This window comes from Camelus bactrianus, chromosome 6 (genome assembly GCF_048773025.1).
Source record: "Camelus bactrianus isolate YW-2024 breed Bactrian camel chromosome 6, ASM4877302v1, whole genome shotgun sequence".
In the NCBI taxonomy this organism is placed as follows: domain Eukaryota; kingdom Metazoa; phylum Chordata; class Mammalia; order Artiodactyla; family Camelidae; genus Camelus; species Camelus bactrianus.
Window position 1 is genome coordinate 98,339,546 of NC_133544.1, and position 23,188 is coordinate 98,362,733.

General features: G+C 45.9%; 1 protein-coding gene across 3 annotated transcripts in view; it reads left to right on the forward strand.

Annotated features, from left to right (window-relative positions):
• Positions 1–1,627: 1,627 nt before the first annotated feature.
• Positions 1,628–23,188, forward strand: part of LOC141578004 (uncharacterized) — a 115,580-nt gene continuing 94,019 nt past the window's right edge. The window contains exons 1-2 of one of the 3 annotated variants that reach the window (XR_012507832.1): positions 1,628–2,004; positions 2,332–2,437. The gene's annotated coding sequence lies outside the window, so the exon portion shown is untranslated. The other 2 variants (XR_012507831.1, XR_012507830.1) reach the window with 2 other exon arrangements.

Genomic DNA, 23,188 nt, shown 5'->3' on the forward strand with positions numbered 1-23,188 from the left:
GAACAGATCTAGTATGGAGTCAGATTTTTTCTTTCCTATTTCAGTAGTGCCATGGAGAAGGCAGTTTGGGCAGCTTTTCGTAGGGTCATGGAGGCTTTCTCTCTCAGCCTCTGTGTGCCTCTGTTGAAAACCCTTCATAGCTATCTAGCCTGCTGGAAAACCACTCCGCCTGTTTTGCCCTGAAGATGTGTTCTGTTTATAACTGATCTCTACTTCTTGGAAAACAACTCAATAAAAACTCAGTTGGTTTTCCACCAGCCATGGGCAGGGGTGAGGAATAGCACTTTATTATTTTATAAAAAAAAAAAAAAATAAAAGAACTCTTAAAACAGCACTGGGCACATAGGAGAGAGTCAATAAATGCTTCCTGGCTAAAATCAAAATTGATGGCTCAGTGATTCCATGGCTGCTGTATTTGCTGAGCTTGCTACTCTTTGCTCCATTACACATTTTTTTAACTGAAAAAGAAATACATGCATGTGGTTAAAAAAATTCAAACAGAGCACAAAAATACACAAGTGAAAGAAGTTTTCCCTCATCTTCTCTTCTTTCAGCCCTCCCTGGAGATGCCACTGTTTACAATCCTTTGTGTGTTTTGCAGATATGCTATGCACATTCCGACCTATGTATGTAAATTCCTTTAAAGTATTACTTATTTTTAACTTAAAGGGATTTAAAACCTCAAGTGTCTTCTGCCCTGGTAATAGAAAAGAACAAATCTGACTCCATATTAGATCTTTTCCTTTGACTGTAACCCTGTGCTCTGTCTCCTAGGCTTCATCTTGCTTGGAAAACAATGTTGCCTAGAGCCTAAAATATACAGGAGAGCCTATTTTGAATGCTCTGACCTTTAAGGATATTTAACACTTTTCCATTCATATAAAGATAACAAGTTACTTAATAGAAAATAACGTTTGTTTTGTTGGAGGTTTACAGGGATCTGACCCAGGCAGATAGCTGCAAGAACAAAGGATTCTAACAACAAAGAATTCCTACACCAAGAAGATTGCAACAACCAAGCACGTAGGAAAGGAGCCTGAATTCTGACTTGGGGAGATGGTTTTCCAGGACATTAGTTTGCCATCTAGGTCTACAGAATGTTGCTACTCCATGCCCCAACACCTGGTCTCCCAACTTACTGGCCTGTCCTGCACTAAGGAGAATGAATTTGGACTCAGTAACACTCCTATCTTCCTAGCAAGCTGGGCACTGGAATTGAGGGCAGCTATTCCACACCCAGGGACATACTGTGTGCCCTTGATGGTTCCCCGAAGGTGGGGTGTGGTTTACCCTGGAAGGATGGGGACTATGCACCAACACTGAGGCAGTATGCTCCTTCTCGGATCTGACCTCGTACCTCCCGCTCCCCGCCAGCACAACACCTGGGACAGTGGAGGTAAGGCAGACATCTTGCCTGCCTGTGTCCCAGCATGTAAAAGGGGAATATGTACTCTTTCCAAGGTAGTTCTGAGCGACAACACCTGCGGGTGCTTGCTTCCCAGAGCAAGAGAAACCCAGCTCCACTTGGGAGCAACGGGTGTGATCCCCATAGGGGTTCTGCAGAGGCCTTGGGTGGAGGGCTGGACCAGGGAGGTAAAATATGAGCTGCGGGCCTTAAAGGGTTAGAGAAGTGTGCACAGGCAGGACTGTTGCCTCCTTCAGGATGCCCCCAGAGTTAAAACTATTTCTCTCCATCTCTGCTACTCTCCTCCACCCTCCAGATCCCTGCCTTCTCTCTGCTCCTCCTGTCCATGTCTCTTCCTCCACTTTTCCCTTTCTCCCGTCCTCCTCCCATCTTCTCCGTCCCTTGCTTCCCCACCTTCTCTCACAGAACTCGGAGAGGATCTCTGGCCCTCCTGCACATGCGCAGTCTTTGCCAGCTGGAATGAGGGTTGGAAGCTCCAGCTCCGAGCCGGGGATCGGCCCCAAAGGCTTCTCAGCTCTTTCGCCCGGTAGGACATTTGCTCCTGCCCCGGCGCCCCGGCCACAGCTGTCCAGGGCCAGGTGTGCACCTGCCGCCTCTCGCCCCAGCCGGGCTCCCCTGTGTCCGTGGCTGGCGTCCCTTTCCCCTCTCCCACCCGCGAGTCCTCTCCTCCCGGGCTGCCCCTCCTCGGCCGCCGGCCCGTCCCCGCCCCTGGGCGGGCTGTGTCCCGGGCGGGCGGGGTCTGCCGACCCGGATGGGTCGGGCGGCTGGGGCTGGGGCTGGCCTCCGAGCGGGGCTACAGCCCGCGTCCCCCCCGTCTTTCCCTGCCCCGCGACCACGGGGCTGCCCTCCTCTCCCTTTCCCTCTCCCTGGGGACCAGCTCAGTGGCGTCTGCGCTGCTCCCCCAGCTGAGTGCCTCCGGCTGTAAACCCCAGCTTCTCCTGGTGGAGTCGGTAAAAGGGAGCGTCAGTGCTGAGCGAGCTTCCGTCTCCTCCCTCAGTGTTTCTGCCCCAGGTAAGTACCTTGAACACTTTCACGTGTTATGATGGCGGTGCTTGTTGGTGTCATGTGTTTTTATAGTGAGAGGGATTACAGTGTTGAAAGCAAGGCTTGGTTCAGTTAAAAATCAGCTGAAGGCATGAGGCTGTGACATCCTCCATCCTTCCCTCTCCCAGGGTGAAACGTGTGACCGTCGATGTTAAAAAAATAGTTACAGTCCCTAACTAGCCCAATCCAGCTAGGGTGTGTTAACAGGAACAGCACCACCAGAGGCTTTGTAGACTCAGGGACATTGCAGTCGTAAAGAGCTCCTGGCAAAATTTGGTTTGTTTTGGTTTTCTTGTTCTTCTTAAATTGTGGGGCAGACTAGTTGTATAGAGGGAAAAATAATTGTCAAGAAATATTTTTTCATTTAACATCTTTATTGTGATATTGTTCACACACCATGAAGTCCACCCACTTAAATGCTACAATTCAGCAGCTTTAGCATATTCACAGTGGTGCAACCATTAATATTCCAGAACGTTTTCATCACTTCAGAAATACCAGTGGAAATGAATGACCTATCCACACCTTCCCAGTGCTGGTTCTAAAGAAGTTTCTTGGCTGTTCCTGACCATAAATTATCTTGTTTCCCATAAAAAATCTGGTAGGAAATCTAAACAGAATTGTATTGAATCTGTCTATCAAAGCAAGAAGAATTAATATCTTTATGGCATAAATTTCTTCTACCCATGAATATATCTCGGACCCTATATTTTCATATTTCCAGAGCCTGGCCCATGGGAAGTCCTCATTAATTGTTGGGTTTGTGAATGATGAGATACATCGTTAGTTGCAACTGAAGCCTTTCACAGAAGAGAAAATAAACTCACTGAAGCCAAGTGACTCTCTGATGGTCAGAAAGAGTGACAGCCAGTGTTGGAGTGATCCAGTGGACTTGGTGTTTGTAACCAGAATTCTCCAGCACCTACAGCTAAGGGGATCAGAGTATTCGTTTATTTTTTCTAAATGGCGTTGCTTTTATTTTTACTTATTTTTTAAAATTATCTTTTATTGAAGTGTAGTCAATTTAGAATGTCAGTTTCAGATGTACAGCAGAGATTCAGTTATAAACATATGCATATGTATCTACATATGTTTTAGATTGTTTTTAGTACAACTCATTACAAGAAATTGAATATAGTTCCCTGTGCTATATAGTAGGTCCTTGTCATTTATTTTATATTTATTAATGTGTATCTGTTAACCCCCCTTTTCCTGCCTGCTAACCACAGTTTGCTTTCTATGTCCATGAGTTTATTTTTTGCAGCATCGATTTTCCTAGTAATATATGCTGGTTGGCTGCTTTCAGTTTCAGTAATTCCACCTTATCTGTGGGCATTTTCCTTCTGGTGCGCCTGTTTGTGTTTTGCACACGTGATATAAGAGTTGTGTATTTGGGAGAACTCCAGGCCTCGTGTAGTGCCTGGTACAGAGCACCCACTGAGCTGATGCTTGAACTGGGAAAAAAAACATAGTAAATGTTGGAATTTCCACTATGATTGAGACTTCCAGGTTTCTATAACCGGTTTAGCCCACCTTAATGTTGGCTGCACCCATACTGGGTAATTTGGTGGAACTTCATGGTATGGTGGTGTAGAGACGGAGCCTTGTATGCTTCTTCTCTTTCCGTTTTCTAAGACTCATTCTCCTGGGCCTTCCAGATCCTCCCCCAGCAGTGCCCAAGGCTGGCTTGGTGCTGCGCTGAGGCAATATTTGTTAATAAGGCCCTTTCCTCATCTCTTCTGAGCCTCCATTTCCTTCTCTGCACAATGAAGATTTAGACTAGAAAAGTGCTTTTCAGTTTCTTTTAAGCCATGTTTCCTTTGAGAAACAGAAAATACAAATCTCTCCTCCCATTCAACATATACATTTTGACACATCCTCCAAGGAGTGACATAGCTCTTTGTGGAAAATTGAAGTGATTGTGATTCCAGGTGGCACAGAAAAGACTCTTCAGACATTTACTGCAGGGAGAGGGCAGGAAAGGGGCAGCATATCCCACTTTCTAGTGTGAGCACTGGAACAGGGGCTTGGGCTTATATACAGTGTCCGAAGTGGCCTCTCTCTAATCTTTTTTTTTTTTTTGCCTCTCTCTAATCTTGCACAATGTGATAAACTTCTCTCCATCAGTTTCTTAATGCGTCAAGTTGGGGTGATAACAATTTAAGTCTTTTGTGAAACATTATACACATAAGATATTTGTTTCTCGGTAGAAACAAAACCTGAGAGAGAATCAGGGATTTCTTTAAAAAAAATAAAATCTTGTCCACAGCTCTCTGTCTGTGTCTATTTTGAAGTTCCTTGAGGGTGAGGGTTGGGTCTAAAGTCCATCGTGGGACAGGTGGCCCATGGGTCTGTGTGCCGCAGATGGCCCCCTCCTCCCCAGGCCTCTTCCTCTCAGTCCAGGATGAGGTTCCCTAGTAGATTTACACAGAGATCTTGTGGAAATGGCTTTTCATTTTATTGTTTCATGAAGAAGGGCTGCCATCATGATCTCTGTGGTCAGGTTTTGGTGACCTGAAGGCTATGCTATTACGTTTTTCTATTTAATAAAAAGAAAAAATTACAAGTACAAAATTAGGCCTACGGTGGTGGCAGGGGCTCTTGAAAGTGGGGACCATTAGCTTTGTTAGCTTCAGGTGCAGGGGCCTCTGGCCATGAGGACACATCATCATGCTCTGAAGTTGGAGGGACCAGTGGGCTCAGTGGGAATGTTTACTGAGTGTATCTCATGGGCTGGGCATTGACCGATTTGTACTGTGTGTTCCTTATTTGAGACAATGAGCTCATTTAACCTCAATAGCCTCTTTAATAAATTAGACTTTTTAATTTTGAGATATAATGTAGATTCCCATGTAGTTGTAAGAGATAATATGGAGAGGGCCTACGGACTTTTTGCCCAAATTTCTTTAAAGGTTCCATCTTGCAAAGTTGGTATACAATTCAGTAATGACTCACTAACCCTTTGAGGTTTGTGTTATTGCCCTCATTTCTATTCATGATTAAACTGGGGTTAAGAGGGCACACAGGCCTGCCCAGGTCACCCATGGTTAGTGTAGAGTCTGGTGAAACTTGGGCTTGGGATTTCCTGGCAGTATCATCATGATTCTCTGTGGCAGGGAGCAGCATTCACATTGCTTGATTATTCATTCATTCAACAAGCATTTATTGAGTAAACTCTGTGGGTCAGATGCTATCATAGATTTATCTGATTCTTCAGCAGTATGGAGAATCCGGTAATGTTTCCTTCTTTTTTTTAATCTGAGAAAATTAGCTCTGAGATGTTATAAACCGCCAAAAGGAAATATAGCTCATAAATGAGGGATAGTAAATTTGTACAGTTCCTTCTTCTTATGCATGTGGTACCCTAGGCATTTTACATTTGTAAAGTTCCATAATCCAGATATATTCTTGTAAGGCAAGGATTTGTTTTTAATTGAAGTATACTCATGTTTACAATGTTGTGTCAACTGCAAGGTTTTTTTTTTTTTTCCTTGAATTTGGAATTCAAAAAATATTTTTTGAGGGGGGTAAATAGGTTTATTTATTTGTTTCATTTTTTTAAAATGAGGTACTGAGGATTCAACCGAGGACCTCATACATGCTAAGCATGTGCTCTACCACTGAACTGAACCCTCCTCCCCAAAGCAAGTTTTCTTATCAAGTATTCTGCAACTTAGGAGTTCAAATAAATTGGAGTTGAAATCCAGGTCTTTTGATCCTACTGTGTTTCTTTGCATTATATCCTGCTGAGGGGTGTGGAAGCAGTTCCTTTATTCATTCCTTTATTCAGCAGTTTTGAGCACTGACTTTGCATCAGGGCCTGGCTAGGTGCTTGGAAACAGAAAACAAGAAATGACCCTTTCTGCAGAGGTCGGAAGCCTAGACCAAAAGCTGCGTAATGTGATCCGACCTGCGGTAGCCATGTGCAGATGCTGAGGACAAACTGTACCCGCGGCTTTGCTTGGGCTCCCCCTGCCTTCTGACTGGTACACACCAGGTCACCGCAACCCAGTGAGGCCCGCAGCCCGCAGCACAGTATGTACCTCGGTCTCCTCTTCCCTCTCGTCAGGGCCTGCAACTTGAACATCCCTGACTACGTGCAGTGTGCTTAGGACCACCAGACTCTCCCCGTGGTGGTCCAACCCGTGGGGATCATCTCAGAGGAGAATTTCTTTTGCATCTATAAGCGAATCTCCTTGGTGAGGCAGATCATCCCTTGCGGCTCGCAGTGGGCACTCTGTATCCACTACAGTCACCACTATGCGCCCGAGAATGGGTGGAGTGACTTCGAGACCCACCGCAAGGTCGTGGGCCTTGTCACCATTACTGACTGCCTCTTGGCCAAGACCTTCGAGAAGCTCCACGTGCAGAGGAGCTGTATGGCACCACGCTCTATGACTCTCGGCTCTTTGTCTTTGTGCTGCATGGGGAGGTGGCCGAGCAGCCGCGCACAAACGTGGCCTTCAATTTACGAGGACTGCAGGGTGGTGGAGAAGAGGATCGAGGACTTCACTGAGTCTCTCTTCATCATGCTCAATTCCAAGTGGCTGGACTGTGCATCCGACAAGACTGGGGACAAGATCCTCCTGCTCTACATCCTGTTTGAGAAGGAGGACTTTGTGGGATTGGACACAGAGAGCAGGAAAGTCTACCTGGATGCCCGGACACCCTGGCTGTGTGAAGGGTTGCTTCCCTATATCCAGAAAGGGATCAGCAAGGAGGAGGGCTGTCTTGTAGCCAAGGCGTGAGGGAGGTGAAACCCGCCGGTTTTCAGACGTTTAAAAGTGAATCCGCCTTTGTTTCAGAGAGATACTTTTACGGTTATTATGGACACTTACTCCCGCTTTTCAGCCAATTCCCCTGGTGTGACCCCTGGAGTTGCTGTCCAATAGAGTAGCCAAAGCCACTGATGCTAGGAGAGCTGGGGAGGAGGCTGCTCTGAGCTGAGATGTGCTCTAGGTCAAATGCACATCAGACGCTGAGACTTGTCTAGTAAAAAGAATGTAAACTATCTTGTTTCTTTCTTTATTGATAACATGTCAAAATGATAGTATTTTACATACTGTACAATAAGTAAGATATGTTCTTAAAATCAGTTTCTAGGGTTTTTTTTGGGGGGGTTACATTTTTAAATGTGGCAACTGGGAAACTTTCTTTACATGGCTGTCATTTCATTCCTGTTGGACAGCATGTCCTGGGACAGTCTCATCCCTTTGCTTATAGATATCATGCTGAATCCTGAGACGCAGAAAGAGGTGCTGGTTGAGCTGGGGGTGGAGCCAGTGTCTCCTGCCTCCCAGGTCCAGCACCTGCACGGCTCAGGAACTCTCTCCCTGCCTGACAACCACCATGCCAATTTAGGACAACAGAAACACTGCCAGGGGCTTCCAAATGAGCTCCTTACGCAGGGAAAGGCGTGTCACGGAGCATGGGGCACAGCAGGGAAAGATTCGTCCTCACTTTGTCCCTGTGATTAGGTCAACGGACCCACTTTGCCTTGGAAGTGCAGACGAGCTCTTCTGGGCTGCCTACCCCCCAACATTCTGCTCTGTTTCCCTGTGTATCTATCGAGATGTCCCTCGGGAAGAAGAAGGTGAGATGCCTTTGCCGAGAGGTGGTCCCCTTTTGCTGGGGAGAGTGTGGGAATCTGTGCCACCCCTACCTACGGCCTCGGGCCTTGAGTCTGGAGAGGGCTCATGGCGGTCCCACAGGTGACGGTCGGAGGGCCTGGCACGAGCTGCCGGGCCTGATGTGGAGGAGGGTTTCTGCGATTCTCTGTGAGTCTAAAATCAGATTCTACTTTCTGGTTGTTGGTAAGTTGGAGGAGAAGATGCCAGAGAATTGATAAAAAGAAAGTCCAGACCAGTCCTGTGAGTGACAGTCACAGGGGACCCGAGTCCCACCTGCTTGTGGTGCCTGGCGGTCTCTGGATGCATTTTCACTTCCTCCCCGGACATACCTCTATATCTTAAGGAAGGGGAGAGGCTTGTGGTCTCCATGACCTGTACTTGTCCTCACAGGGCCCCGTGATCTACACGGCTTTCTCCCCTTCTGCTTCTTGTAGATGAGCTGGCAGATGTAGTGGCCTAGGCAAAGCTGAGGACACAGATGCCAGCACCGTGCCACTCCCAGGCTGGCTCCATTCCCGTCACCTGTCACCTCCTGCTGAGTCCCCAGGCGTCAGTCAATGTCGGTACATCGGTGCAACGTAAGTAGGGACCAACATCTCCCCCTGGACATAATGGTGGGTGAGCAGTGGAAGCCTGGAGCCCTGCCCCAGCCCCCTGACCAGTGCCTCCTCTTTTGTCACAGGAGGCACGGGTGACACGTTTGCTCAGCAACTGCTTGGCTCTGAGTCTGCAGACCCACCAGAGAATACCAGCTTGTTTTTGCCTTTTGAAGTCTGTCCTTGGGATTTGGCGGAGTAGCTGGTTGTGTGCTTAGCCCATAGTGGTTGACACTGTCACCAGTGTTTACCCAGATTCTTGTGTACCAGGCATGGCTCCTCGGCATCAAAATACAGCAGCGCATTAAACCTCCCTCCTGGTGGGTCTGTCTGTTTTGGTACCGTAAGGGCTCAGCCAGCATCTGAACGTCAGTGAGATAACGCGGCCAGTGAGCTCCGGTCAAGTAAGTTCTCCTCCAGTCACTTTTACTCCATTGTTTCTTTTACTATTACACAGTCATTACTTTTTTAAACAATGCTTTGGTGCAGGAACAGAGCCTAATTCTCTCCTGTTACTCTTGGTGGGAGTGAGTAAAATTGTCCAGCTTGATATGCGACCACATTTTGTAGCTCAAAAGCTGTCTACACGCATCTAGGTGAAGTTTAGGTTTGGGGCGCTGACCACGTTGGGGTCCCCCGGCAGCGCCGCTCGCCTCAGGCCCCTGCCTTCCCTGGAACAATAGGTGAGGGTGGGTCTCACCGTCCCCTCGTCCCTGTCCTCACCAAACTCAAGTAAATTCTTGTAATTGCTCTCAGTTATTTTTGTTCTCATGTGTTTTTATTTTCGCTGTTCCTCTTTTCCTTTTTCTATTTCCCTTTCTATCTTGTACCGCCCTGTGAGCATGTTGTTGCGTCTGAAAAGTGGACTGTGCACACCCTGCATTGGAAATAGCGAGATTGTCCTCCGTGCTGTCCCCATCGCTTTAAAAAGCAAAAACCTTAACAGTTGCCTTGATCCATATATTATCCTAGTCATCTTTTTATTTTCTAGATTTTTGGAATTTTTGCTTTGTTAGCACATCACCCACTGGTGTTTGATACCTGTTAAAATCCTTGCTTTGAGGAACCAGTTTTGTCCTCCTTATGTTTGGTGACAAATGCGCCCTTATTAAATTTGTTTCATTGTTTTGAAGAAGTGAGATGTGAATTGATTTAGGCGGCTGCTGAGGGATTTTTTTCAAGGAGTATTTAAACTTGGAATGTCAAAATATGCAGCATCTTCCTTGATTCTGGCTTTTAGACAAACGTGCTTGGCACGCGGTTCAGGGCTGTCGCTGTGTGACGTGCGTGACGGAGCTTCCTGGCCGGCGGTCACTGGTGAGAAAGTGGCAGTCTCGGGGGTGAGCAGCTGCAGGGGATGCTGTTGGAAGAAGCAGTCACCGGTTTTTTGTTTTTTGTTTTTTCATTCACCTTCCCGGTGCCATTTAATTTACTTTGCCTTCATAGAGAGGCAGTAGCGGGTCTAAACTCCATGCCACTCTTATTTTCCCTTTACGAGGCTGGTTTTTCTGAGTATCAGAACAACATGGCCTTCTCCTAAGTAGCTGGCTCACTTGGATCTGGTGGACACAGGGACCGCTAAAGGGGACTGTAGCTTCCTCTCTGCTCCAGCCGGTGGGCATTCAGAGCCGGGTCTGTGGTTTGCCTCAGCAGCCATGCAGTCCTCCCTGCACCAGCCTTTACTATTAACCCATTATGGCAGTAAATAGCTGACTCCGTGTCTGTTGCAGCTGACGTCCACCACTGACGGCCGTGTCGTTAGTTTGCGGTAGTGAGTCTCCAACACCCTAGTCAGCTGTGAAGTGACCTTGCATTCTCACCCACACACTGGTTCATCTCACCCGGGGGAAGGGTTTGGCCACCACCGTCATGCTGGCCATGAGACCTTGTTTCAACTTTCATGCCCTGGTCCAATTGTGGACACTTCATCCTTCACTGACTTGGTCTCGCTTGAGACAGGCCAGACATTCTGAAAGAGCCCATCACATTCTGGGGGGGAACAGAACACAAGAATCGCAAGTAGGAGTCTAGGCTCTCTGGGTTGGCAAATGCAGGCTGGGATCTGTGAAGGCTGGGCTGTGCCCTTCACAGGCCTTTCCCGTGGCTCCCGAGAGCCCAGGGGTCGGAGTGAGAACAGCCTTGCCTGGGTTCCCCCATCCTCATCTGCTCACTGGCAGGTGTGTCTGCTAACTAGGAACTGACCCAAACCTCGGGCCCTTCAAAGTTCAGACCACAGGAGAACCTTGAGTCCCTTCTCCTGGGCCTCCTTTGTGAGAATCCAGTGCCTTCTGAGGTGACCAAAAGCAGGAGATGCCTCCCCCTCCAGGGAGCTCTCTTCGGAGGACTGTGACGCACTGCACCTTGCTGTCAGCTTGTGGGGTTCCATCCGTGGTCCTTGCAGAACCAGACTTGAGATTGGCTTAGCAATAGAAATGACAAGACTGATTCCAGGGCAGGGCCGGGGGGAGGAACAGGGGAAATTGAATGTGACCTCAAACACCAAGGTTGGTTCTGGGTCTGTTACTAAAATCGGGAGCCTGGGAAGTACCTGCCAGGAATCGAACTTTAGAGTAAATGGTGGACATGAGGCATTTTTAAGATTCCATTTGTCATCCAAGTTAGGACTTCAAAGAGGCACTCGGGTCTATGGCCCCGGGGCTCAGGTGAAGGAGCCGGGCTAGAGATACACGTTGGGAGTCGTCATTCTTAGCTGGTGTTCACAGCCGTGCAGGTGGATGAGCTCATCTCGAGAGGTGCAGACTGAGGCTGAGGCGGGTCAGGGCTGTGCCTTGGTTGGAGGAAAGCCCAGACCATGCAGCTTTGGCGTGTCACTCAGTGGCGTTTGGGATTTTCAGAGCAATGGCATTTATCCTTAAGGGTCTTGGGGGTGGGCAGGGCCACCCAGGAAGAAATCTGAATGGAGGGTTGTGGCCACGAGTGCGCGTCTGGGGATGAAGCAGGGGCTGCATGTTCCAGGAGGGGAACCTCCTCGGAAGATGGAGTCGGAGTGGGGAGTGTTGAGAATGTAGTCACACTCACCTGTGAGGGAGGGACAGAGGCCTAGGGAGTCTCCACCCTAGCGGACTCTCTTTCCCACGAACAAAAGGCCAGCAGACAGAAGATTTGAGGTGAGAAGGAGCCAAAGTGGAGAATGGTGGTTGGACAGTTCTGGAATTGTCTCCCTGCAAAATAGAGTTAAAAAAACCCAGACTCTTAAGAACATTGATAGTGACGTTGGAGGAGATAGTTCTTTTCTGGCCTCCTAAGGGTAAGACATGTATCCGGGGATACACAGAAGAATCGGGCAGTCTGGTCCGGGGCTTGACCCTTACCAGGGGGAACAGGGCAAGTTTAAAGGGGGAGAAGGGCAGCGGAGGGAAACTAGCCAGGTCTCGTGTCAGGTAGCAGTCGGCCTCACTACTTGCGTGTTGCATTCACATCCGTGCCTCCCAGGTGGGCGGTGGCAGCCCCCTTTTGCAGATTGGGAAGCCTTCTCAGAGGGGTTAAGGAATTGGTCCATTTCGCGGCTAGTAAATGCTGTAGCAGGATTCAAGCAGGACCTTGTCAGACTTCAAGGGCATGTTCTCTCTACTAATTCCGGTACCTCCATGTTGTACCTGGATTGGTGAATTGGGTCAGTATTGGAGCCTTTCACAAAAAGTACGATTTAAGTGCCTCAGGACTCTTTCCCAAATCTCAGTGTTCTTTAATTGTTCAGAAGCACCGCAGTGCTTTTCGCCCCACAGAGGTAAGGTCTTACTCTTTTGACGATGACGTGGTTGCAAATGACGTACTGGTGCAAAACCAGACTTAGCAGCTTCTGAAGGGAAACTCTCCAGTTCTCCCTTGATAGGCTTTCTTCCACGGGATGTAACCTGCTGCACCGTAGGTCTGAGCTTTCTGTATGGAGTGAGGGTTTGATATCCAAATTTAGCAAACAAGGGTCAGATGGAGAAAATCGACGTTAACAATTTATTTTGGGGTTTCATTAGACAAGATGCACTATCGCTTAATGGCCCATATAACGTAAGTAATTGAGTACAGAACATTGCATTCCTTACTTTCTAATGAGAGCTGTCTTGCATCGTAATGTTGTCTGCTTTGGAACTTCAGCTCAGCCAGTAGGGCACCTGTCAGTGTGTTGGTGTGATTGCATTTACACAGTGCATGTAATCTGGGCTTCCTCTGCCCCAAACACTCCAGTGCAGAATCATAGGCTGTAGCCATCACTTAGTTATACAAATAGTTCTACAACTATATGATACAAAAAAAAAAAAAAACAAAAACAAAGAGAGAGAGAGCGAGAGAGATTGCCTTTATCAAATTTCCTTTGATTTTAACTGCAAACTGTTGTTGAGCAGCTCTGGTTTCCTTTGGATATGAATATGTACATTTCTTTGCATGTAACTTGGATTTTAGACTAGAACACCAACCTCTTGCTTTCCATGAGCCACAAAAATCATAGCCAAATGACATACGTATTAAACATTTTATTCTTTTCTTCTGAGACAGAATCCTTGAATCTGGGACTTGGGCTGTGATTTTGCTTTTTGCTCTTCCCACCCCTCTTATCGTCTCACTCCTTTTTCCCACGTGGCCTCCAAGAGTTCATGGTCTCAGAGGAGCAGGTGGACAAACACCAGTTGGTCGCCAAGCAGTCCTGCTGTAGAGGGAGCCCAGCCAAGAGCTAAAGGACTTCATCAGAGAGGGCTTCCTTGAAGAAATGGGCTCTACATTCAGTTATGAGGACAGAGTAAGAGTCAGCCAGGAGAAGGAATCAAGAGGGTGACTCAGGTTGCAGGAGCAGCCCGAGTAGAGGCCTGGAGGCTTGTGGGGTGGGGACTCGGGGAGAGTGCACTGTGTGGTCCAGGGTGGAGGGTGCCCCTGCTTGGGAGGACACTGGAGTGGGCCTAGGGATGGAGGGCTTAGGAGGAGCTTGGTTTTTTACTAGAATTGACCCAGAAGAGGCAGTGAAGGGTGTCAGCAGAAAGTGACCCTCAGGAGAGGTACTCCTGGTTTTGCTTCTGATGTTCTACAGAAAGAAGGGGTCGGGGTGGGCGAGAGCAGCTCTGCCCGTCCCTTTGAGACCCACCCCTTCATTCATTTATTCATAACACATGCAATTCTGAGTGTCCAGGGGAGAGAGGGTGGACTCACAGTAGTAAGCAAAATGTATTGCTTCTTGAGAGTTTAGCATTGTCAGAAGTTGTCTTAGCGTAGAATGTTCTAGGAACACAGTAGGGGCACCTAACCCAAAGTGTAGAGGTTCGAGGGAAGGAAGGCTCCCTTGACAAACAGTCAAAATGGGCTTGGAGGCAAGTGGGAAGTAGCAGCAGTTCAGGGGGCGCCTGAGGTCATTGGGGACCTGGGTACTGAGGTGAGGCTGGGCGAGCAGCGTCGGGGGTGGGGCTAGAACTCTACCAGGGAGCCTCTGAAGGGTTTGAAGTGGGGGTGATGTAATCAAATTTGTGCTTTGGGAAGGCTGTCCTGGCTCCGTGTGTGTGTGTGTGTGTGTGTGTGTGTGTGTGTGTGTGTGTGTGTGTGTGTGTTTGTGTGTGTGTGTGTGAAGCAGGGAAGAGGGGGAGAGTGCCACCAACTGGGAGGGTCATTAGAAGACCATTGACAGGCTGGGCGGCCACCAGTGGGAGAGGGGCGTCGGGGCTGCTTGGGGACGGCAGGGGCAGTGTGAATGCCGGATTTCCTCATGGGGAGAGCTTATTAACGGGGACCCCCTAGCGGCACCTTGTGGCTGGAAGAAAACGGATGCAACCAGGTGGACTTTTCTCTTCTTCCCTGCATTGTGTGATGATCTTAGCTCAGCCAACATTTGGAAGAGAATAGCTAAGTTTCAGGGTAGCACAGGACATTGTTGAGCTCGTTCGAGAGAGATCTGATAGGATTTAGTCTTGTGTTGAGATCTGCATGTTCACTTAGCTAGAAACGTCCCGTCTTTTGGATTTCCATAGAGGTATTTATTCTTGATAAAGATTGCTTTCTTGGTGAGAGGAAATTTAATACAGCTGCTGTCTTTCTCAAAAAAAACTTATCTTTTAAGAAATTTAATATTCAAAAGAATAGCAAAATTTAAAAATGATAAAGTAAGTCTTTGGTGTAGTTTCTTTGGTTTCTGAGTTAATGTAGAATTAGAGCCTTTGCATTACTTAAATAGCACATCCTTGTCAGTATTTAAAGAGCTGTTAGTGAGCGCCCCAGGCCCCACTTCTCAAAGCATCATTAAATCTTGCTCTGAAATAGTGAAATCATAAAGGTCTTGTTGGCAGAAGCCAAATAGTAGGTTTATAATTTGCAGCATAGCACCCTTTATAAAATAATAATAGGTTCAAAATTAAGAAAGTGGAAAATAATTGATTTTTTTAAAGCTGAAACATAATCTTTCTTGTGTTAATGTTGCAACTGGAAATTTTGAAAAGAAAAATCCTACTGTAATGTCATCTACGTGGAATACATATATGTCTATCACGTTTGCAATGTAACTGCGCAGTGGTTTTTGAAGTCAGGACAATTCCAGCTGAGTTACTGGCAGTGATGGTTGCTGGTTTTCAATGGAAGACCCTAAATTTGCCTTCTTAGCTTTATTCTTTTCTTTTCTTTTCTCTCTCTCTCTCTTTTTTTTTTTTTTTTTGTAGTGAGAGGGCTCAGTAGTGCTTTGCCAGCATGATTTTGGGGCATTTGGGGGCAGATATCGTGCACAAGCAGTGAGAAATTTCCATGCATTTTACTTTCCGGACATCACCATGGAACATATGGGGGTTTGTGCCTGCAGGCCGGGATGCTGCAGGACTCCCTGGTCCATCACCTTTATGTCTTGGAGCTGCTCCAGTCAGTGAATGACTTTCTGTGTCTTGGAGGTAAGGTGATCTGATGCAGATGATCAGATGTGTAACTAAGTACTGTTACTTGAAATAGAAAACCTATCAAAAATGGCTCTAAAATACAGGATGAGGGAGGAGAATTGGCTGAGCTGCTTGCATGGGGAATATTCTCAGGTGACTCCCTCATTGTGTCTCCTGTCAATCCCCCCCCAGCCCTGCACGGCAGTCATCGTGAAGCAAGCATGCACTTTCTCAGAAACGCGCTGAATTTCCTTGTGCCTCTGTTTGTTGGCTTTTTTTTTTTTGAAAGCACATCTTGCCCTTTGCTTAAATGCCATCCCTGCCTAGTCACCTCTTACACTCATTCGTCTGGAGCTCGTCCATACATAGCTGCTGAATGGATGAACAGAATGTAGTATCTCCATGTAGTGGAACATTATTCAGACGTAAAAGTGAATAAAAAAGAAAAAATAAATAAAGGGGAATATGAAAAAGGCCACCTGCTCTGGGAAGTCCACACTGACTGCTCAACCCGCCCTTTTCCCTTTGAAACCCAATCACTTATGCTCCTCTCTACTCTTTTTGATAGTACTTACCACCTTCTAATAAACTTTAACACTTTCAAAAAAAAAAAGAGAGATGCTGATACCACTTCAACCTGGACGAGCCTTGATAACAGCACGTTAAGTGAAAGGAAACAGACACAAACGGCCACATATTGTTGAATTCAGTGATCTGAAATGCCCAGAATAGGCACATGCAGAGGCAGAGGGCAGGTGATGGTTGCAAGGGGTTGGGTGGAGGGGGTAGGGGAGTGATTGCTAGTGGCAGGGGTGTTCTTATGGGATGATGAAGTGTTCTGGAAATAGATGGTGGTGAGGGCTGCACAACCGTGAGTGTGCAGAAGACTGCTGAGCGCTGTCTCTGGGAGTGCCTGTGGTTGGGGGCGGGTTTATTTTGTTCTCATCCGTGAAGAGTCATCTTGTGCTGAGGCCATTCTTCTCCTGTGAGTGGTGAGGGTCAGAGACTTTGCAGAGTCATGTGTTATTTTCCCACTTGCTGAGTGTAGGCAAAAAAGGTTTAAGCCTGAGAAAGTGCTCCATCTGCAGAAACGTCTTTTAGTTTTGCATGGTGTAAAATTCTTGAGAGCTTTTTAATAGTTGAGGACAGCCTGTGGGGGGGAACAGCCCGTGAATCCTGGGTGAGTCCCGGAAGAACTGCGCTTCCCTCCCTGACACGGGTGGGAATTTCACCCCCGTTCAGGCCGTGAAGGGCCCAGACCCGAGAGCGGAGTTGACAGTCGTGAATATTTACATGTATCCGCTGCTTCATCTTGGATATTAATTTCAAGCTGGGTCAGTATGTGGCGGCAGCCTCATCCTACGTCAGGAATCTATAGTATCTGCTCTTTGAGGTGAAGACCTGACAGACTTGATTATTTAACAGTCTCCCTTGAATTGATATGTCAGATTCCTTTCTCAATAATAGAACAGCAGAATTATAGACGTCCTTTATTGCCGATGTGACCTGGAGCAGGTTTAGTCTCTGTGCCTCAGTGGCCTTATCTTCGGTTGGGGAAGATGATAACAGTGCTTCCCTCAGAGGTTCTGGTGAGGGGGGAGTGAGAAGCAGAAAGGGAGGACTTACACGTGATGCTCATGAATGACCGAATTTAGTGCTCCCAGCCTGGTGAGGCCTCAGGGGCAGAGATGGCAGAACAGACCATTCGTAGTCGGAGCTCGATCCGTGTTGGCAGCTGTTATGATCAGGATCACCCCTGTGGGTTATCAGGCAGTTTTAAGACTTGGTAATATGAATTCATGAATAATGTTAAAAGATTAGACAACTCAGATCCGGTTTACATAGTTCTCAAGATTTCCTGTGAGAAATGGATATTTTTTTCCCCATCTTAAATCTGAGTTGATTCTCTAAAAAAATTCTGCATTCCTCCACCTTTTTGAGTTAATTCTCCATTTCTTAAAAAAAAAGTTTTTAAATGGAGTTACCGGTGTCTGAACTGAGGGCCGCATGCATGCTGAGCACATACTCTCTCAAGTGAGGTATAATCTCCCCCCTGATTTTTTATAAATTTTACTTTCTTTGTATGCAGAGGTTAGTGACCTCTAATTCTTTTTCTGAAGACTTGTCCATGAACCTGTAAATCTATAATTAGTGGACAAAATTTGATTTATTAAAAAAATCAATGGAACATTCTGCAATCCATTCAAAAGGAAATGCTCATTGACATAAAATGTTTCTCCTTTATGGTGATTTTTAATTTTTGGTCTGCCTTAACTTATTAAAAGTAATCCTCATCATCATAATGACCAAGCTTGCTCTGAGTGGACACTTACCTAAGGCTAAAATGCTTTCCTCATGTTTTAATTCATAGCAGGTGTTTAAGGGTAGGTATCAGTGTCTCCTTTTCTGCAGCTGAGGGGTTGAGAGATGGGGCAGCTTGTCCCAAATCTCACGCAGCTGGCGCTGGCAGGCTCAGGGCTGGAACCCAGGCTGCACAGGATGCATTCTCAATGGCTCCTCTGATCAGCCCCAAGTTGAGTGGTTTCCCGAACTCCTGTGAGTCCATAAATGAACGATTTTAGCGATCTCAGCTTCATGAAGCCTTCAAAGGAGAGACACCAGTGAGAATGTTAGACAGAGTGGCATAAATTAAAATTGTACATTTTCACAAATGTTGCTTTCTCAGGCAATGAGTTAAAAACTTTATATTTTTTTATTTTAGTGCTCTGTAAACACTAAAATCAAAACATTAAAAATGATTATAGTGCAAAATTGGAGTGGGCTTTGAAAGTCCAACCATTGCTAATGATGTTGCTTGTTTTTCTCTAGTGGTGCTTATTGACAGAAAAATTTACAAAGACTGAATTGGTTCTATGTAGTCTTAGTATGGAGGAAAGTTTTGTCAGTGAATATTCTAAGTAAAATCTTTACTCTTTTCTTTCCTGATGATGAATATGTAAGTTGTTTTCATGGCTTAAGTACATTTCCTCATTTGTGAAATTTGAGTGATGCCCTTTACCTTGTTTGACTGTGAGAGGTGGACGCCTTGTATATGAAGCACCCAAGAGCTGCTTATAAAAATATGCTGTCACAAGGACAGATAGTTTAGAAGGATCAACTCTGAATGCTAAAGAGGGTGGCTTGTTTCTGATGCATATTCAATATGCATATTTATGAATATATGAATATGGCTTAAAGTAACAAGGATTCAGGGTTTTGTGTGTGTGTGTGTAGTATGAAGTTTTAATGAAATCTTTATCATTCTAGTGAGACAGGGACTAGTTAAATCACCTTAAGCAGACGGCCTTGAATATTATTTACACAGAATGTGTGTTGTTACAACTCAGAATTCATGTTGCCGTGTAACCATCCACTCAGACATTTAAATTCGTAGGAATCTGACCAGAACCATTAAGTTTAGAAAAATCTACATTGATCATTTTCAGGGAATAAGCTTCTCTCTTTTGTGATTAAAGAAAATTTTGATTTATTTTTCTGCACTCTTAATAGGTTTTAAAATATCAAAACATTGATTTGACATGTCACTTTTTTTAATAGAATAAAGCTCATGCTGTTTTAATGTGCAAATAAATGTTTTTGAATTTCAATACACTTGTATGCTTTCCTGGCTCTTTGAGAAGTATTTTGCAAGATACCTAGATTAATTACTGTTGGAAAAATACAGACGTGACTTTTATGAATATAGGCCTAGTACAGATCTGTTGGTTTTTGCTACAGTGCAAGACATGAGGCCTAGGAGAGATTTGCTGCTGATTGCCAGGAGGACAGATCCCAGATCTCAGTCTCCCCTCCTGTAAAATGAAGTGGCTGGACTGGATTCTTTCCTCTACTAAGAAGTTTCCATGAGCCTGTGTCTTTTGTTTATATTCAGGAGTATTAGCAATGTCAGATTAAATACTGAATACACCTCCGTTCCCCGAAGCAAAGTGCACTATGTGCTACATAAGATTTAATTATCTGATTCTTCTTTCTGATCCAACAGGCAATTTTTGTGTTGCATCTTTCCCAGCAACCTGGAAGGTGTTTTAGCCATAGGTGGTGCTGTTGCACCTTCTAACAGTCTTAATATTCCTTTTGCAAAAGAAGGCTTAACAAATGTTATTTTGTTTTGATTCCGTTGCTTAGTGCTTCAGAATAGCACAATGTCCATTATGTCTGTCTACCTGGAAAAATTATTCTGCTTATGTCTTAGACTTTTTCTGTCATCTCGCTGTGAACATTTCAGACTTGCTGTGCAAACAATGGCAAAATCGGTCTTTTCTTCCAGTGTTAGCAACCAGTGAGCCGGAATTTTATAAAGCAGCTAAGAGCGGCCTCTGGAGCACCTTAAAGCTGAAAAGTGTACTGAGTTCCCTGAGTATTGACCCAGCAGCTGTGTATCATTTGTTGGGAGGTGATTTTGTACATATAAGAAGGGGTGTAGTTTTTTGTCTTGGGTTTGCGTGCACGTGCTGCCACTGAGCCACGTGAGCCTGAGTCAGTTTGCTCTGAGTTTTTCCCTCGTCTGTGAGATGGGGACGCTCGTATCTGCTTTGCAGAATTGTGAGAATTAGAAATTATGTAAAGTGTTTAGCACAGTGGGAATGTCAAAGGGCTCATAAAGTTTAGCTCCTGTTTTGTATGAAGCCATCATTTTACAGTCTTTGGCAGTTACTAAGAAACAGGAAAATAAGAAAAGCTGGTTTTATGCTGAAAGATATTTGAGGAGGTTCCATAGTTCCTATACCCATAATTTAGCATCAGCAGGGTCAGGACAGTTACACAGTCGCCCTGAACCAATGTTAAGCCACAGAATTTTTGTTACTTCATATATATTGGGGCTTAAGGGGAACCAATACATATACACATGTTTTCTCCAGCAGCCAACTGAGAGATGACACAGAAGAACAGACAGGCGATAAATGGCTCCTGTATTACTGATGAAGCCACGTTCTCCATGAACTTCAGGGCTGTGGGAAAATGCGTGTCATGATACTGTGGCCCAGAACTAGAGACTCATGCAGTCCCAGTTAGCTCTGGGCCACAGTGAGCCTTCCCTTAAGAGGATCTGCCCCATCATGCACAGGGCTGCCTTCCATGGAGCTGAGCATCCCGGGTGCTTCCCAAGGGTGGCCAACACTGGAGGGAAAGGAAAGGTTTCATATGCCCTGCTTGTAGATCCGGACTCACACCTCAATCTGTTAGTGTGAGGAGGGCTAGCCGTTGTCAAGGGGTCAGGGGTGTGAAGGGAAAAACACTCTCCATGGACCAGATTGTGGAGGAGGCATCCCTTCCCTCAGTTTAAACAGGTGGTGAGATGCAACAGAAGGGTGCTCCCCAAGAGTTTATAAGAGGGGAAATAAGGATTTCCTTTGGGACTCAGACTAGCCATGAAACACAGAAGATGAATAGAAGGGAGATTTGTAAATCACTTTCTTATTAAATTCACATTTGTTGAGCACCAAAAATGTGCTACATTCTTTTCTGAGAGTTTTACAAAAATGAATCCTTCAATCTTCACAACAAGTGAGTAAGGAAGGTTTGATAGTTATCCCAGGTTTACAATGTGGAAATTGAGGCATGGAGAGAGTAAGTAAGTTGGCCAAAGTCACAGAGCTAGTAAGTGACAGAGCTGGTGTTTAAACCCTGGCTGTCTGGTTTCCAGGCTCCCAGGGATGGGCTTTGGGTGTTTAGAGGTATCTGCATCCCTGGATCTCTGTACCTCTGTGCATCACTTAGCCCAGAAAGGACAGGGAAAGGAGAGTTACACAGGTGCTCACAGTCGTGTCTCAGCCCCAGTCCACGGACAGTGCACTGTGATTGGCGTTAAATGTCTTCTGGGCAGCAGATCTTTTCGTATAACAGAAATTTAGTCCATTGAGTTAATCTAGAAACCCTTCCTGCTCTGCTTCTGTCCACTCTTGTCATGTGACTGCCTGCCTGTGATTGGGCTGTTGAGGAGAATCTGTACTCATGGTTGAACTCTGATATTTCAGTCTGGTTTGTAGTTTCACATCTCCTGTTACATTAATAAATTCAATTTCTGGTTTTCTTGCATCAGTCTCTCATGAGTTTGGTTAATTTGAAACCAGTCCATGGGAGCCCAGGGGTGCTGACGGTATAATTTCTGATCACGTTGTGGCACTTCTACCTGTGCGGACCTGCGTGGAAGATTTCTGCACAGCAATGACCCAGGCACTCAGCTATAAACGCTGGGCGTGCTTGCTGTTAGATAGTACATTATTCCCAAAACAGGGACCTGGCTGATCTGGTGGTCTGCTTTGTAATGAAGATATCTTAAGAATTTATCTTGTTCCCCTCTCCCCATGTCTCCCCTAAAGATAAACTAAGCCTTTTTACTCATTGCGGATTCTACAATCTCTGCCTCATCCCATCTTTCACGAAGTTCCTCCTTACTATCACACAACTGTTAAAGACTATTTCCTTTGATTATACACAATAAATATGGGAACATTTGAGAGGTTCTTGGAGTTGGCTCCCTAATCCCTCTCGCTTTCTTTCCTTTTTCCACAGTCTTGAGTAATTCATTCCATGTTGGTAAGACTTCTGCCAGCCAGAACCCACAGTTCCAGGTGAGAAGGATGCAGACTTTATCTCTCCTACCCGAGGGAGAGAGAGAAGAGAATTGAGGTCTGCTCCCCCGTGGTCCCTTTCTGCCCCAGGGCCACTCATGTTCACCTGCAGCCTTCTGGCCTCTGCTCAGAAGGCCTCTGTCCCAGGACTGACTGCAGCCTTTACTTCCCTTGTCTATATTTCCTGTGCCTTTCAGAAGTTGGTCTCTTCTCTGCAATTCAACCCTGGCAGATGTGATGGTGGTCAGCGAGCTGGTGGGCAGTCATTTGGTGACTCCCAGGAGCCATGATGATTCTCCTGAGTCTCTCATTCGGGGTTACAAAACTGTCGAGCACCGGAGGAAGCCCATTCACGTGAGGTCAACACAACATCACATCACTTTCATTTTGTTTTTGAATTTTCAGTGGAGAAAGTATTTGTAGGAAACTGTTCCAGATTTTCGGCCGCCTGCTTTCCTCACCATTATTCCCTTGTTGGCTCTGGCGCTTGTTTAAAGAACCAGGTTTCTTCTCTGGTCATTTGTAGCAGCTGGGCTTGCCGAATCCTTGATCTGCATTTGAAGCAGAATGCTTCTTCGTGATGTCAAACTGATATTCCTTGTCATGTCTTAATAATTTGTGTACACTCATCAACTGTTTCAACTGAAATGCTCTTTTCCAATTTCGGTTAACTCACATTTGCTGAACTCCTGCTTTCATGCTGAGGGCAGTTTCTTCTTCCTGTAATAAAATTTAGCAATTTGCATTTACTATGGGAAGGTAACTGGCTGGAGGTGCTTATTTTCTTACCAGTTTTAATAACAATTCACCCATTAAAATGTACGGCGGTTTTTACTCTATGCCCAGAATTGTTCATCCCAGTCAATCTTAGAAAATTTTCATCCCCCCAACAGGAAGCCCCTTACGCATATGCAGACATTCCCATCTTCCCCATCCTCCCACAGCCCCAGAAAGCCACTTTTCTCTCTCTGTGGATTTGCCTGTGCTGGCAATTTCATGTAAATCTAGTTACTTCATGTAAGTGGAACCATCTATTGTGACTGAG